Source organism: Cydia pomonella, chromosome 6 (genome assembly GCF_033807575.1).
Source record: "Cydia pomonella isolate Wapato2018A chromosome 6, ilCydPomo1, whole genome shotgun sequence".
NCBI lineage: Eukaryota > Metazoa > Arthropoda > Insecta > Lepidoptera > Tortricidae > Cydia > Cydia pomonella.
Window position 1 is genome coordinate 23,590,668 of NC_084708.1, and position 17,003 is coordinate 23,607,670.

At 34.3% G+C, this 17,003-nt stretch overlaps 1 protein-coding gene across 1 annotated transcript in view; it reads right to left on the reverse strand.

Annotated features, from left to right (window-relative positions):
* The window catches only part of LOC133519323 (uncharacterized), a 190,212-nt gene extending 175,164 nt beyond the window's left edge, over positions 1-15,048 (reverse strand). Inside the window, exon 1 of the mRNA XM_061853362.1 lies at positions 14,917-15,048. The gene's annotated coding sequence lies outside the window, so the exon portion shown is untranslated. The remainder of the gene's footprint in view (positions 1-14,916) is intronic.
* Positions 15,049-17,003: the final 1,955 nt, after the last annotated feature.

Below are 17,003 nucleotides of genomic sequence, written 5' to 3' on the forward strand. Positions count from 1 at the left end.
AAAATACAGAGTCAATACTCGAGCAAGCGAAAGATTATAAAGTGAAACCACAAGCGTACGCTAGAGCCTGAACCTCTCGCATCGCGAAATTTTGAGCGTTGCGAGAGGTTCAGGGCACAAAGATTAAACAAATTTAGCTACCGAGTAAAACACAAACATTTTCACTACACCAACGCGAGGAAAAACTAACTGGCGTTCTAAATATATACATTACAGATTAGAAAAAAAGTACAAATCAAATTCAGTTGAACGCTGTTAAATATTTTTCATTGAAAATCATAATTTTAAAGTCAATTCTACCAACCAACATGAAGAAAAAACTTACATTTTTCATCAACTTTATTTGTCGCTCTTGTGAATAAAAAGTAACTTATTGACCAGTTTTTGAAAAATAATGAGAGCTTTAGCTGTTCTGGTGGTGGTGTATTGTTGAATTTGTTAATGTTTTTTGGGAAAGACATAATGAATCCAATATATTCATCAATTACGTCGCCACAAAAGGTGAGTTCCCAGAATTGAAAATTTACAAGCATTGAAAACAACCCGCAAAATGGAGAATCTTCACTTCAGAATGTTTTCAAATATAATATTATATTTAAGGTAAATATTTTCCAGCTAAAACCATTTCTCTTTCTGATTTAAAACTTCGCAATATTTTGGAATAATTAATCAAAAGCTGATGAAAATCCAGTTTGGCAAAGAATTTAATTGTCTGCATCAATGAAGCATATTTTTGTTTGCTTTATCATAAATTCCCGACTATATTGTTTTAGAACAGACATTATTTTGTCAAGGTACCTGTATAGAATAGCATAGAATTATGATTTATTGCCACTCACATAATCGTACACGTACAAGAAGATAAAATAGAAAAAGAAAATTTAAAAAAAAAAAACAGTTTCGGTTTTTTAGGGTTCCGTAGTCAACTAGGAACCCTTATAGTTTCGCCATGTCCGTCTGTTTGTCTGTCTGTTCGAGGCTTTGCTCTGTGGTCGTTAGTGCTAGAAAGCTGAAATTAAATTAAATTAAATCAAAAGCCAACAAAGTCGTACAATAAAATCTAAAAATATAACTTTTTTTAGGATACCTCCCCTACACGTAAAGTGGGGGTGATTTTTTTTTTGCTTCATCCCTGTAGTGTATCGTTGGAAAGGTCTTTCAAAACTAATAGGTGTCTTCGACAAACATTATTTGATAAAGTGAATATATACGGATATAAATCGCTCCGAAAGAAAAAAAAAATGTTTCCCCCCCCTAACTTTTGAACCATAGGTCGACAAAAATATGAAAGAAATCTTAAAAGTAGAACTTAAGAAAGACATTAAATGAAAACTATAGCGGAAAAAAGTTTTCATTTACCGCCATTTGACGTACAGTTTATATTTTAATTCGTTTTAAGTATAAAATGAGTTTGTTTTGTTGTTTTTAAAGTAACTATAGCAAAAGTTTCGTTTAAAATGAGCGATTAAGATATGTCGGCGACGCCGTCACATAGCCGCGAGTTCCGCCAAAAGAGCAACGATGCCCCAATGTTGGCTGTAATTTGGGTTAGTGAGTATATCATACAAAGTTTATGTGTGTAGATAAAATAGTGTATGTAACTCTAAATAATTAGGCATTAAAACACAAGTGTGGGTTTAAGAAACGAACGAAGTGAGTTTCTTACAAGGACCACACGATCCCTTTCATTATGTAGCAGTCACATAAACTACTATTATTACTCATTAATTCTACTAAACCTTTGATAAATATTTTATCTTTATTCGTCATTTTGACATTGGTATGTTATACTTCGTTTTTTTAGCATTAGGAAAAGGGTAAACAATCTTGATATGTCTTTTTATTGTAAAACGCTTTTTTTTAATTAGAAACTATTACTGATGGAAGCAAAATGTAAATGATCGTATATGATTTACTCGTTAAGATTTACTCTTTCTGATGCTAAACAAATGAAGTAATAAGAAAGAAATAAAGTAAGAAAGGAACGAAATTTAAAACATGTGTACTAAGTTTTATGAAGAACGCGATTTATTTTATGCGATAAACGCAGCGTTCAACGCATGCGATCAATTCAATGTAGGAAACATGACAATGCGCTTACTGCTGCGTCACCACGTACAACAATGCAGTGTTATTAGATTATCTGATGTAAAATTGGTGTGCGACAATCGCATCGCGTTTAACGCTGCGTTTATCGCATAAAACAATGTAGTGTCATTAGATTATGTAATGTAAAATTGGTGTGCAACAAACGCATCGCGTTTAACGCTGCGTTTATCGCGTAAAACAACCGCACGCTTAAGAGGGTAAATCTAGTTTCGATATTGCTGTGACATTATCGATATTAAATCACGATCACATCGTTATTATTCGGATAATGGTAAAACTAGTACAAAATTAGAGACAATAAAAAAGATTACTTTAATTGAATATTACACTAACGGACATTGTTTAGTTTGCTTATCTTTGCTTAAATATCTAAATGGCCTGTCCATTTAGATATTTAAGTAGGTAGTAGATAATAATATAATAGTTCTCGTATCGTTTGCTATGTAATAAACCCGTAGAAAAGAGGGTCATTTCGAACCAATAAAAGTAATGTTTTTTTTTTGTATTATGTAAGATATCACGCAAGGACGAAAATTAAACAACTAGGGTATAAAAGATAACTTTTACTCTGTATGTAACTGTAAAGCAGTTTATTGGCAGAAAACTGAATCTATTATATACAGTATGTATTGCGTTTGGCGTGGGCAATGTGGGCCACTGACTACGGCCTCGCGGTAAGTATACGTCGGACACAACATAAAATGTTCGTTATTTCTTGCGCCACCAGAGGGCCTTGCTCTCTCTCTCTCTCTCCTAGCGTTGTCCCGGCATTTTGCCACGGCTCGTGGGGGCCTGGGGTCCGCTTGACAACTAATCCCCAGAATTGGCGTAGACACTAGTTTTACGAAAGCGACTGCCATCTGACCTTCCAACCCAGAGGATAAACTAGGCCATTATTATTCCCAGGTATTATTGGGATTAGTTCGGTTTCCTTACGATGTTTTCCTTCACCGAAAAACGACTGGTAAATATCAAACAATATTTCGTACATAAGTTTGGAAAAAATTATTGGTACGAGCCGGGGTTGAACCCGCGACCTCCGGATTGAAACTCACATGCTCTTACCGCCAGCCCACCAGCGCTTCCAGACAGGCCACCAGAGGGCCTTGCTAAATGTATTTTGCTCACATAAAATGTTGGCCTTGCACCGCCACTCACTAGAGGTAGGTTTTAGTGCTATCAAACAATTCTGAAATATTGTTTTTATTTAGTCTTAACTACCAGAGCATTTTATTTTTATTTTTTCGAGCGGCAATATATTTCGTAAAACATGGTCACTTGTGACATTGGTGACGGCGCGTCAATATATGATGTTTTTAGTTTAAACAAAGTAGTGATGCATTGCTTGCTGAATTATTTTATATGGAAAAATAAAAATCGTCCATATTTTATAAAACCTTGAAGGTGTGGTTATTAAAACCTAAACTAACTAGCCTCTGATTATGTGGTCGTATCAAAAATACGCACTGTGTTTTAGGTAATACTCTTAACTTTCTTTTTATCTACATATTATATCATGTTATACTGAACCTTAGCTTACAAACAAGTGGGGCCTGTTATTGAACACAGGTGATTGCAAGAGCGTAGCTAGCCGGGGGCCTAAGGGGGGCAGGCGCCGCCGAGGGGCATACATTGTATGTAAAATTTGAGCTCTAGGGGGGCAGCTGCCCCCCCTCCCCCTGCTTGTACCTTCCTACGCCCATGGGTAATTGTATTATATTTAAGATAATCTTAACATTACAACTATTACATAGTTTATGGCCTGGGGAAGGTCATAGGATAGTTTTTATTAATAGTCATCATAATTAAATTGGAGCAAATACCCTTTTATTTGTATTAGTAGTCAGTCTACACGCTCTTTTGATCGAACTATAAGGTTAATTGATAAAACCGATGTCGAACCCAAAGCCCGCATGAATTTTTAACATCCCTTGTAGGGTGTCTTAAGGCGGGGTACTTGACAGCCTTCATAGATGACCTGTCATATTACGGTCACGGGTCATAAACCGTACACTCTCAAATGGGACGGCTAAGGATTACGGACATGGGCCTAATTGGAGGTCGATTCTAACTTTATAATTTGTTACAGTTTTGATCTTATTTTTATATGACCTTGATGGCTCACGCTGATTAAGGCATGTGAGATGAAGTGAAATTCGTGCACGAGCTGCGCGGCAATCACCAAAGTTGTTACAAAATCAGATTTAAAAAATGTTAAATTTGAATCGACTTCTTGGATGGATGAAAGCGTGTTAGGCAACTTCAGAAATTAAAATTTGGGGGTGATATAGCATCAACGCAATATACACTCAAGAACAATCGAAACAGGTCACATACTTTTGACGACCAGTCTGGGCTTGTGGGTACCCTGCCTATGAAGCCGATAATCCTGGGGTCGAATCCCGGTAAGAGAATTTATTTGTGTGATGAACACAGATATTTGTTCTTGAGTCATGGGTGTTTTCTATGTACCTAGGACCCATATTACAAGCTTTGCTTAGTTTGGGGCTGGGTCGATCTGTGTAAGATTGCCCCAAATATTTATCAAATATATATATATATACTATAAAAATTACCACGCAATATGCTCAAGCACGAACGCTCTACTCAATTAAACGAAGTCTATTTCAAAATCCTTCTTTTTAGAAGTCGGTAATAATTATTAAGGTATTTATTAGGTACACTAAATATTCATGTAAATTAACTTGTTGAATTTAGACCCATTGTGATCAAAGCGTTTTGAATTTCATTGGATTTGGATACATCCAACATTTGAAATTCATATTCTTTATGCATGTATAACCAAAAAGGTCCACCCTATTTGGTTTAGAATTCAGAAAATAAGGTCCAATCGATTCTGATTTTACTTAAACCGAAATTTGGATATATTGAGGATACCTATTTATTTATCATTTACACAAAAAAGATAAGTTCATATGTGTTATACGAATAAGTTCGCCTTTGTACATTGCCAAAAAAAAATTATGTTGTATCTCTACCTGACTCTTATGTACAATAAAGTGTTTACATACATAAATACACACATATGTACATACATACAAACATACATACATACCTATACATACACACACATTCGAAAAAAATTGGTTAGATAGAGTAAGAGGAACAATGAGGCAGAACGTATTTTTTACTTATGCAAATTGCCACAGTATTCCCGGAAAAAGTTTGAGAAATGAGCATTCAAAATAAATCTTTCATATGTCGTCAGCAATATAATAACGAATAAAAACAACGCGTCCAAGTATCTGCCACCCTGTAATTGTTTTTTCCAGCACTCTTATTTGACAATTAAATGACTGCTAGTGAGATCGAAATCAACTTCTATAGACCCCTGTCTATAGGATCCCAAAAGCAGTGTTCTTAGAAATATTATAGTACCCTTGTTTTTTTTTTTATTCTGACTTCTAGGCAAAGATCTACAAACCAATATTTATTTTGATGTTATTTATAATTGTGGTTTAATTCTCATTTAGATATCGTTTGTATGTCGTATAATTGACAGAAGCAGCTCGAATCGGGCAACCAATGTCACTTTGACGTTAGAAATATCGTTTTTTGACGGACACTTTTTGGTCCATGGAGATTTCATTCCTTACCTCTACCTTCCATATATCGATCTTTTAAAGACCTTTCCAAGATTTTTCGAATCGGGCCGAAAGTCTTAAGATTCTCGGGCCTGTCTTTACAAAACTCAACTTCGTTTCGTTTTGTAACTTGAGCTCTTGAATTTCAAGAACCCTTATTATGTAACTGTTGCACAAAATACTATTCTAAAACAGACATATCTAATTTATAAAGCTATTATATAGGGTAGTTGCAACTTGAGGTCTCGTCCTCTACTATTGACGTTGACTAGGTAAGTATTCGTATACATAAATCTTATTCTATCTGCATTATAACTTCGAACGTATTTAAATTCACGGAAAAATGCAAACAAACAGGAGAAGCTTATTTAATCAACCCAGAAGTTCGCGAATTCCCGCAATCCCGAGATGTATTCCTTCCGTTAAAGTATGGAAATATTGACCTCGGAATCTCTCAGGCATTTCCAGACCTACTTATTACTAGTCTATTGTTACTTATAACAGTGAAAAACTTCCGCACGCAAGAATAGATTCTTTGTTCCAATGTTCATTGGATGCCTATCGAAGTCTCTTGAATTAGTGAACCACGCTATTCAACAGTTTTCAAAAGGCCATTGCTTCAAAGTAATTTTGAACACGCGAGCTTGAGTTACATGAGTAATTAACTCGTATAATTACGAAATATAGTTTAAAAGAGGTCAACTGGTATAAAAAGTGAGTAAATCTATTTGCAAGGGTAAATCTAGGGTAGAAAACTTTTGTATCCGACATTTCGGGCTTGAACTTTGACCGGATTGAATGTTTTTGATTTATGGTCGATCACGTGCCTGTATTTTCAAGGGTAATTACTGACATTTCAACTAACTATTATTAAACGAAAAGGGGTTGTGGTAGCAAAACATTGTAGGGAATTTTAATGGTCCTGTGTTGTTTGCGTTCTAATTAAAACTTTTCTTTTACTTTAATACTTTGTAAAATTTATCAATTTGTCTTCTTCTCTTAGTGTAGATATCTAAAATAATCTGGAAGAGCGAGGTTAAGAGAATCAAAAGCAATTTTTTGAGCTGCTCCTTTACCAGCGGGATACATTTTTTTACTATTTGACACTTAGGAAAAAATGTAACATTTTTATATGTACCTGGTAACCCTGTTGTCAACAGACATAACCTTTTAATGAAATATGTTTAAAACTAAAACCATAGTAACAAAGTTACTATGTTATGATCTTTTCTTCTACCTAGCGGCTTTTGCCGGGGTCCGCTTTCCTACTTGCTTTCCTCCACTTTGCGCGATCATGGGCGTCCTCTCGTGTGATCCAATTTACGCTCATACCTGCTTTCACGACATCGAGCCATCGCTTTTGGTGTGCCGTAGGTTCGTGCCGTAAAGGGCCAGGTGAAGGCATATGTTCCCTACGTAGTCAGCTGGCCTGCGACAAACGTGGCAGAACCACCGGAGGCGACATTCTTGGAGCTTCCCCGCTACGTCTCAGACTGCGAGGCTGCCACGGATGTTATGATTTTTAAAAGCTTTTATTTATGTATGTATGTATGTTTGTTCGGGTGGAATCTTGCAACTCAATTTTGAAGCAGATATCTTCAGCCGATTGAGCTGAAATTTTGTATACACGTTTAGTTTGGATGACAATGCATGATAAATTATGTGACGTCATTCTAAATCCAACATGGCGGACCATTCAAAATGGCGGAATAGGAAGTTTTAATGCACTTCTACAATATGGGTATCAAATAAAAGGGATTGTTGACAGTAACTCGAAAAAATATGTGACGTTATTCTAAATCCAATATGGCGGAACATCCAAGATGGCGGAATAGTTATTTTTAATGCACTTCTACAATATGGGTATCAAATGAAAGGGATTGTTGAGAGTAACTCAAAATAACTAAAAAGTAAAAAAAGTAAAAAAAAAATTTTAACAAAAGCTTTTTTTTAAATGCTCTAAAAAGAAGAAAATAAAATTTTCCTTTAAAATTTTAATCATCAACTTATAACCTCATTACACAATTTATAAGTTCATAAAAGCTTGTGTTAATAAAAAAAAAATTACTTTTGTTTTAGTGTAAGCTTGGCCAGACAACAACTACTAAGTGAGCAATATTTCAATTTTATTTTCCGAAAACGGCTTCAACGCTTTCAATAAAGTTAACAAAGGAAATCACAAAAGCGAAAAATAGAACAAGCTAGGTCACCTTGGAAACGTTGGTGTTTCCAGACTTTTTCGAGCGCGATTTTTATTATTAATAAGACCATAGAGAAATAATAAGCATAGAGTGCTCACTCCATACATCAGTTTTTTTTACCAAAATACTTATTATTTTCGTAGTCGACATCTAGCGTCAAGTAGGGGATTTATCAGTACCGCTACTTGACACTAGATGGCACGAGTGTCGCGGTTGACGAAAAGTGTATTGAAAAAAGTCATCCCGTTATAATATTAGCTATAATTTGTTGAGCATTAAACTTCTCGTTCGTCGCGACACCTATTGTCAAATAGCAGTACTGCGAAATCTGCTACTTGACGTTAGATGTCGAATACGAAAATAATAAGAGTTTTGATAAAAAAACTGATGTATGGAGTGAGCAATCTATGCTTACTTATTTCTCTATTATAAGAATATAGGTTGTTGTTTACAGAAAATAGAAAATCTAATTGCAATATTCATCCCAAAACAAGTCTGAACATAAAGTAAAATAAAGCTTGTAAATATACTTAATCCCCTCCTACCAGGACGCGATGGCCAATTCTATTGTAACAATCTGATAAAGTGTTTATTTTATTTTGATATGACCTTCACACGTGTCATCGGGCATTTCACGCCCACTAATATGTGTGAGCGAGATGCCTTATAAAAAAAATTGATGACGTCATTGGATTTCGTGAATACCAATCAGCGCTAGCGGTGCACGCGGATTCAAGGTAATTTCGGAATAAGATGAAAACCATCAAATTAATATATAACTTACGCATTTTTATCACGTAGCTATTAAAACCTGTCGCGAATTTGTTGATTTCTGCTTTGACATTTTACTGCGACATCAGTTATCCGCGACGACCAGTGAAACATGCGTTAAAACGTCGGAAATAAAGGTAAAAACAAATTTCTGATAGACCCGGGTTTAAAAATGTTTTAATACCATATCAAATTGTTACTACAGACGAAGAAAATTGATTGCAATAGAAAGGTAAAATTTAAGAAAAAAACCTGCCCCTTAGTTTGAAATCAAAAACAGATGGCGGTAGACTGTGCCATATGTTTTGCGGTCACTGAATTGTCAACTACTATCAAGTTACCACAAAATGTATGGAGCTGTACAGCGCCATCTCGCTTACCTGTCAAATTCGAAGCACGAAATTGTCTTAGATTTTACACGTCTTGCTCAATCAAATTTGTATTTGATTAAATTAAGTAAATCCCTGATAAAAAAAACAGATAAAAGAGTGTCTCCTCGATTTATCTTAATGTACTTGTAGGACACTGTGAGAGCATGCTAATATCATAAGTTCAATAGGTTAAGTTGTTAAATTGTATAAAGAACTGAGCGCCTCTCGCCAATAAACGTTACAGTTTGGCGGGAATAAATATTTATTTATTTATTTAATCTTTATTGCACAAAAGAAAACCTTATAGTACAAAAGGCGGACTTAATGCCATGAGGCATTCTCTACCAGTCAACCTTTAGGCAAAGCAGAGAGATTGTGGGCGGTGCTACTTTAACAACAACAACCAAATATAATACAATAACATACCATACATACATAATACATACATACATAAATATACATACTTATATTTCTTATAATATATACATAAATAAAGACAAAACATATAGAGCTTACCCATACATTATTATTTTTTCATTCTGCTATCAAAGAAAGCCCGTAAGGATTTTTTAAATGCAAACTTATTTTGAGCATTTTTGATGCCGTAGGGGAGTCCATTCCAAAGACGAAATATGTATTATATATAAGTTTTAATTTTAATATATAAATAAATAAAAAAAACTTGCTACAGAATAGGCCTCTGGGTTTCACAATTTCCGCGGCGCAATTTCGTAAAATTTTCAGTCCGATTGGGTCATTAATGTTGGTGGAGAGCGGATGTGAATTAGGTGAAATTGTCCGTGGGGTATTCGTTTGTGATTTTTTCAAGCAGAAAAACATAAGGAGGTTACTTGTACGGGAAAAAAATAATAGAATCAGACGTTAATTTGCGGAAATCCATATTAATAAAAACAAAAGTATTACTTTGCTAATCCGCTAAATTATAACGTACTGGTCAATTAGTGATTGTTGTACTTTTTATTGTGATTTGTTTTATTTATTTGCATACTTATTGTTGCGTTGGGAGGGGGGGGGGGGGATCTGTCAAAACCTATATTTATTTATTTAATCTTTATTGCACGAAAGAAAAACAATCTTATAGTACAAAAGGCGGACTTAATGCCACGAGGCATTCTCTACCAGTCAACCTTAAGGCTAAGCAGAGAGATTGAGAGCGGCTACAATTGCAATAGCAAAACAAATCAAACAAAATACATAAAATAACATATACATACAAACATAATACACACATACATATATATATATATATATAAAGTCGAAACATATGAAGCTAATAAATAAATACATTAAGAATCTTTCATTCTGCTAGCAAAGAAAGCAAGTAATGATTAAATATATGATGTTCTGTAAGACCTAATTGTTTCTAAACTATCAGTTAAAATGTATTTTTTTATAATTGTTAATAAATTAATGATTGTGTCATTATGGATTGCATGTATCTGAAATAAAAGAATTTATTACTATGCTCTTTATTTTTCCATCATCTTAGGCAATTAAGAATTTATTATCATTATAAAATACTGAAACAAAACAGCACTACAATTTAATTGGCATGAACAATCCTCTTAGTTTGTTAATTAGTAGTAAAATTATTCAGTTTCAATTCCAATTAGCGGAATCGTATTTCGAGGCTAATTAGTATTTTACTATTCCAGTGGTTGTTGAGTTGTCTTACCTAATGACTTAATTTTTTATGAACATTAACGGCCCGATTCGATAATGTTTAGGTAATAAGGTGTCAGTGACAAAAGTGACTTTTTTTTTCTTCTGGCTTTTACTCCCTGCGAATTTGCACAGGATGATGGTTTTTACTCCCTGCAAATTTGCACAGGGTGATGGCTTTTACTCCCTGCGAATTTGCACAGGATGATGGTTTTTACTCCCTGCAAATTTGCACAGGGTGATGGCTTTTACTCCCTGCGAATTTGCACAGGGTGATGGCTTTTACTCCCTGCGAATTTGCACAGGATGATGGCTTTTACTCCCTGCGAATTTGCACAGGGTGAATTCGCCAATGTCGGTATTGACTTTTACACGTGAGGAGAATGTTCGGATTGTGCGGTAAAGTGACGTTTTTTGAATAAATGTTTTGACAACGAAATCATTATCGTATCGGTGTGACATCTTAGAAGCTTGCTCTCTCATTTTTGATTAAAAACACGTGACTCACAGCTGGAGTTGATTTACTCTAAGTTTTTCATACAAAGTTTAAATGTCAGTTTTGTGACGATCCATACAAGATGTATGTAAAAAAACTATGGACGCTTTTTTTCCTTTTTAAATCGATAGTCCTCGTTATTTTTATTAGAAATCGGTTTAAAGACATTTCTCCTAAGAAATTACATTTCACTTAGACGAGAAATATTTATAACTAACTTAAAGTTTTAGTGTTCATTTTGATTTAATGTAAGCAGTTTAGTTTATTTAATTAAGTTAATTTAAATTTATGTTATGTAAGTTATCTTTTAAATAAATGAGTACAATATGAGAAATTAAACTTAAAATTATTTAGTGAGCTCGTAATTGGGTACATACCAGTTTGGGTAGCATTATTTCTAAGCATACAACAGGCACATGACAAATAATCCTATAATTTATGGTTTTTCACAAAAAAGTAAATGATACCCACACTTTTATCCGAAAATGCTCATATAATATACATTAAAATACAATAAATTCGTACCAAGTGGGCACAGACGGCAATAATTGTGTTTTTAACATGTTTGTTTTTTGTCCTTTTAAACACAGAGTTAACACAAACTACGGTAAGAATTATCACGCGATACGCGATAACATCTGTAAAAAGTAATAGATAATAGTAGACAATTTAAATAGTATTTTATGCAACCGTTGTTCAAGAGAGGTCGAAAAACGCGAGTGGCGTGCCGAAAATTGTTAATAAAGACGCCACGAGTATTTTTTTACTCAGTTAAACAACGTTGCATACAATACTTTTTCTACGACCAAGCACTTACTTTGAAATAAAATTGAAAATTTAACAAATATTTTTCATTTCATCTATCGACATTTTGAAGGCAGAACATTTTTAGTGATTTCTTGGGCCATCACTGATATTTCTTCAGGCGTAGACACTAAGTTTTCGTCTTCATCCATTTTAACTTGAAAGACATACTGTTATTTAACACAAAAGTTAAGTTTTTATTCGACAACCACAATAACCTCATTCAAGAAGTAACTAAAGAATAGAGTAGGGTACGGGCGGGAAAATGAATGAATGAAGGAAAAAAAACTTGTCTATGGTTCACTTATTTGTCACAGATGACATTTAAAATAAGGTTGGCAACATTGAATTTCATACAATATTCTTTAAGTGGTCATTACACGAAGTATCGAAAAGTACCAAAAAGATACTGCGTGTATGCAAAAATGCGTTTTTGGGGAATAGACTAAAGACTTGTCTTGACAACTATAAGGTAGGGTTTTAAAGAGGTGTGCACGACCCTTTAAATGACAAATAAAAGTACGGGAGTAGAAAAAGTATATAAAGAGGCGACGTAATAAACTCAGCCCCACGGTAAGCTCTAGAAGGCTTCGTGTTGTGGGTACTCGGACAACGATATATATAATATACAAATACTTAAATACATAGAAAACATCCATGACTCGAGAACAATACAGTAAGTATCACAAGTTTATGTTTTGCCTCAAGCTGCAGACAAGTTACGCTAAGTTTAGCTCAAGTGGTCGCCTAAATCTAGTACGAAGTTCATTAAAATGGAAGGCATGAATGCGATGTACATGTTGTACTATTTTTAGCACACGCGGGCCATAAATAAATCTCTCTCAAAACCATCCCGTTCGTGCACGAATTTGTAGTATTTTATATACCGATAGTTGCCGATAGTAATAAATATACTAACATCATTTTAACTGACTTAATGCACAACGTCATCCTTTACAACTCAAAAAAAATATGTTTTTTTTTTCTTGGTAAATTAGAAAGAAGGCACCAAAATATGTATTGCGACGTCAAAGAAAAATCATTTTTTTGATCACCTTGATGTTAGTCAGAAACACTGATAATAATGTTTCATTTTTTTATTATTATCTGTCTGTAACATTTAGTAATATTAAAAAATAAATACAAACTTATTTGATAGAAAACATATAATATTAATGTTGCTCAGCTTTGAACATTACGAAGAGCCATCGTCTCGATATTGGCCCAAACGGGCTTTTTATTGACTGACAAGATATCAAATTGAAGTAACATAATGTGCTGTTTAAGTGATAGATTCTTATTTTATGTTCTGTCATTTTCATTTAATAACATTCTGTATATATATAAATTCAAACAAAAAAATAATTTTCAAAATCGGTTCAGAAATGACGGAGTTATGGAGTAACAAACATTTAAAAAAAACATACAACCGAATTGATAACCTCCTCTTTTGAAATCTTGAAGTCGGTTAAAAATAACGGGAGCTCAACCGTTTATATCATTTGAAAATGGTTCCCCTTAATCAGATTACAAAGCGAATAAATTGTGTTATCTCGATCTTTTTCCCTTCCAATTACCTTCCTGACTTTTTATTTAGAAGAAAATATTAACTGTATTATCTTTATTAGCAAGACAAGCATTGTTCTCTTTAAAAAACGCTAGAGTTATTTAAACGTTTATCATTTTCCAAAAGCTTCGATTCTAGGTAAATGTTGTCAAATTCGTCATTTACCCAGGCCATATGTCCTATTTATAGGACATTAGAACGTTGATTTGGACGGCGGAAGCTGGTTATTGCAATGTCGAATGTCGATCGTTGGCTCAAACGGCCTCATTACACATTCACATCAGTCGCTACGTGTTCAGTATAGACACGTCCTGTACTCTGTGTAATACATTTCCACGGTCTAATGAACGTGTAACGCTGAGTGACACGCATAATGAGCTCGCGTATTGGGGAAGGTGTTCAAGGTGTAATTTTTTTTCTTTTTTTCAATGGTAACATATACATAATCAATTTTAAAGTTACTCGCCAAACTGCTTATGCGGTTTGTTGGCGAGACAGACCTCATTTTTTAAATTTTTATGTACCTAAAAAGATCGAGCAGGTACAGTCAGCACCAGAAGTAACATTCTGTAACAGCTTATCAAAAAGTGATGTCTTTAATATAGAAGATATACTTTTGAATGTGAATTTAAGAAATTTATCTATATTTGGAAAAGTTATCCGGAATGTCAGATAGTTTTGGCGCGTTGTTTTATCCGTTACTATTGATGCGGACTGTACTATACTTAACTCCATTTAAACCCAACTTAAATTTTATTTTATAAGGACATTGGGGTTTAACGTTTAATAACGACTTTTATAGAAGTCCGCTGCAAAAATACGTATTTAGGTTACATATTATAATGCGTTTCACTATATTTTTAGTCCACATCAATATACTACATATTGTATTGCATACGTTAAAAAATAATTCTGACTGTTAATATTATGAAGATACAATTTCAAATTCAAATCAAAGTTATGTTTAATTAATTATTAGATGCATATAGTTGAAAAAATAAAACCAAAATAGTAAGTAATAAACTTACAAAGGAAAAAAATTCAACAAGTGGAATACATCTTTTAAAAACCCGTTTTGAAATTCGAACACAGAACCAACATTTAAAGAACATCGTTAAAACAGCACGTCATTCCAAGTACCATTGTACATCGAGTACGCATAAACACGATGCAACAGTCGCGCAACAGGCGCAAAAAGGCGGGAATCATTGCCGCCATTTTTGATTTTAAAAAAACTTTGACAGATCAATCATACCATAGATTTTAATATGTAGGTGTGTTTTAAGATGTTGTTGTGTTATTTACGTACCAAAGAGTAGTGTGGTAACGGCTACAAACGATCGCGAGATGGGTTCCGCCGCGCGCCGGATCGCGGACTGCCGCGCTGTCACGCCGGGACGACCTGCGCTGGCCGAGTGGCCGCCTGACATGCGCAAAAGACCAACTAGGCTTCGTCCTGATAACGCTGCACAATGCATTTCAAACTATTTACTTTAAGTTAGGGGTAGGCTTAAGTGGGGTTCATTTTAAAATGAAATAGAAATAGGTTATGTGTAAACGAACATTGAAGTAGGTCAAATAACAAAGCAATCTTGTTAATATTGTTTCGAGCAGGGACGAGGAGTATGTAGAAAAACACCTTATGTGTGATAATAATAAAAAAAAAAAAAAAAAAAAAAACATTTATTTCGGACGACACAATCCATATTTTGTTAGATAATATAAGAGCGTATATTCTGCAAAAGCCTGCCTATATATACTGCCTAAGTGGCTAATTGCCATATTACAAAGGTACCTATTATGGTAACTCACGCCTTATACTTAAGTCGAAAATACATTTCGCTCCATATAGAGGAGCTTCAACAGGAGCTACATGTATTTTACACATTTACACAGTCACACAGATGCAGTGTTGTTAATAAAATCTTACTTTTTAATTTGGTAAGTACCCACTAAGTACCTATACTTGTTTAAAACTAACATGGTCTAAATATGTTATATGTAACATAGATATAGTACAAATATGCACCTTAATTTTATTGTCTTTATGAAAGTATGCTTCATAATCATGACGTTTTTGCAACACCTACTCTTTTTGATTAATTGTTTTGTTTCCGCTACCCAAATGTTGTCTGGAAGAAATCGCTCTTTAGCGATAAGACTTCCTGTTGTGTGCCTCTATCATTAATCGATTGTTTTTCTTGAAGCTGTATCTTTTACTGAGGTTTGCCACAAAAGAGTATTTTGTCTATCTATCTATGGTCCTATCAATATTTTAAACATTTGAAACTTAAATTTGACATGCATTTTCAGTTAATATTTCTGTTAATTATTCCTACTTCGGTATAAACTAACTTTGTTAAAATGATTACATCTTCAAACAACATTGGTTTCCGACACGTCGGAAGGGAGGAGCCCAAGCGGTATCTTGCCGTACAAATCGTCCTGCCATTTTGTTGCGGCGGGAAACGTGCACACAGTCGCTCTTCTCACTCACTACATACAAAACCCAATTTGTAATGACGACACAAATACATAGAAAATGACACACGTCGAGACAAATCTTGGACACCTCGATCTCTTTTTGTGTACGGACGAGTCACAACACGCATCAAGCTATGCCCAGTTGGGCATGTGCTTCGGCAGAGGGGAAATAGTGCGAATGCCGACTCCCTTCCCGGTGTTGTTTGAAATATTAAATAAAAAATTTGTTACTTCTTTGAACTCCAATTTACTCATTAATATCAAATAGCTTCAGAAGCAGAGGCAAATGTTTTTCTCAGATCAATAGCTACTGAATTACAAATAAGAACATAAATATTCCAAATACTTCGACCTTTTCGATTTGTATCTGGTTATCAAAACCCGATTTTAAAGATATAATATTCTCTGTCCACCCTCCACCCTCCGGCCGTTGCGAATAATGATGCAGGAAGGGGGTTCCTGGGCAAACTGTGTACCCGGATGGATTTATACTCCCATCCATACTTGGCCTGATTTTTATGACGGACTTATACCACCCATATTTGTGCCCGATTTTTATTTTATTGCAATTTTATTGTCATTTTATTTTCATCAGATTTCGATAAGATTAGGTCTAAATTATGGATCGGATATGTCAGTGTCAAAAATTACGTTTTTGTTTGAAGAAAGTTACATATCCGATCCATATCGTATGTAGAGGTAATATTTGACGTATATTAATGTTCGAATCGGGCCGTGCATGAATTACGAAAACGTATAATATTTTTGTAACTTTGTTACAAGTTTTGTATTTATTCCGTCCGGAATTAAGAAAAATGAATCATAATCATATCTAAAATGATGTGTTTTTGTCCTAATATGCTGATATTAAATATTTAGAACAATGTTTACAATTTTTCAATATCGAACGAG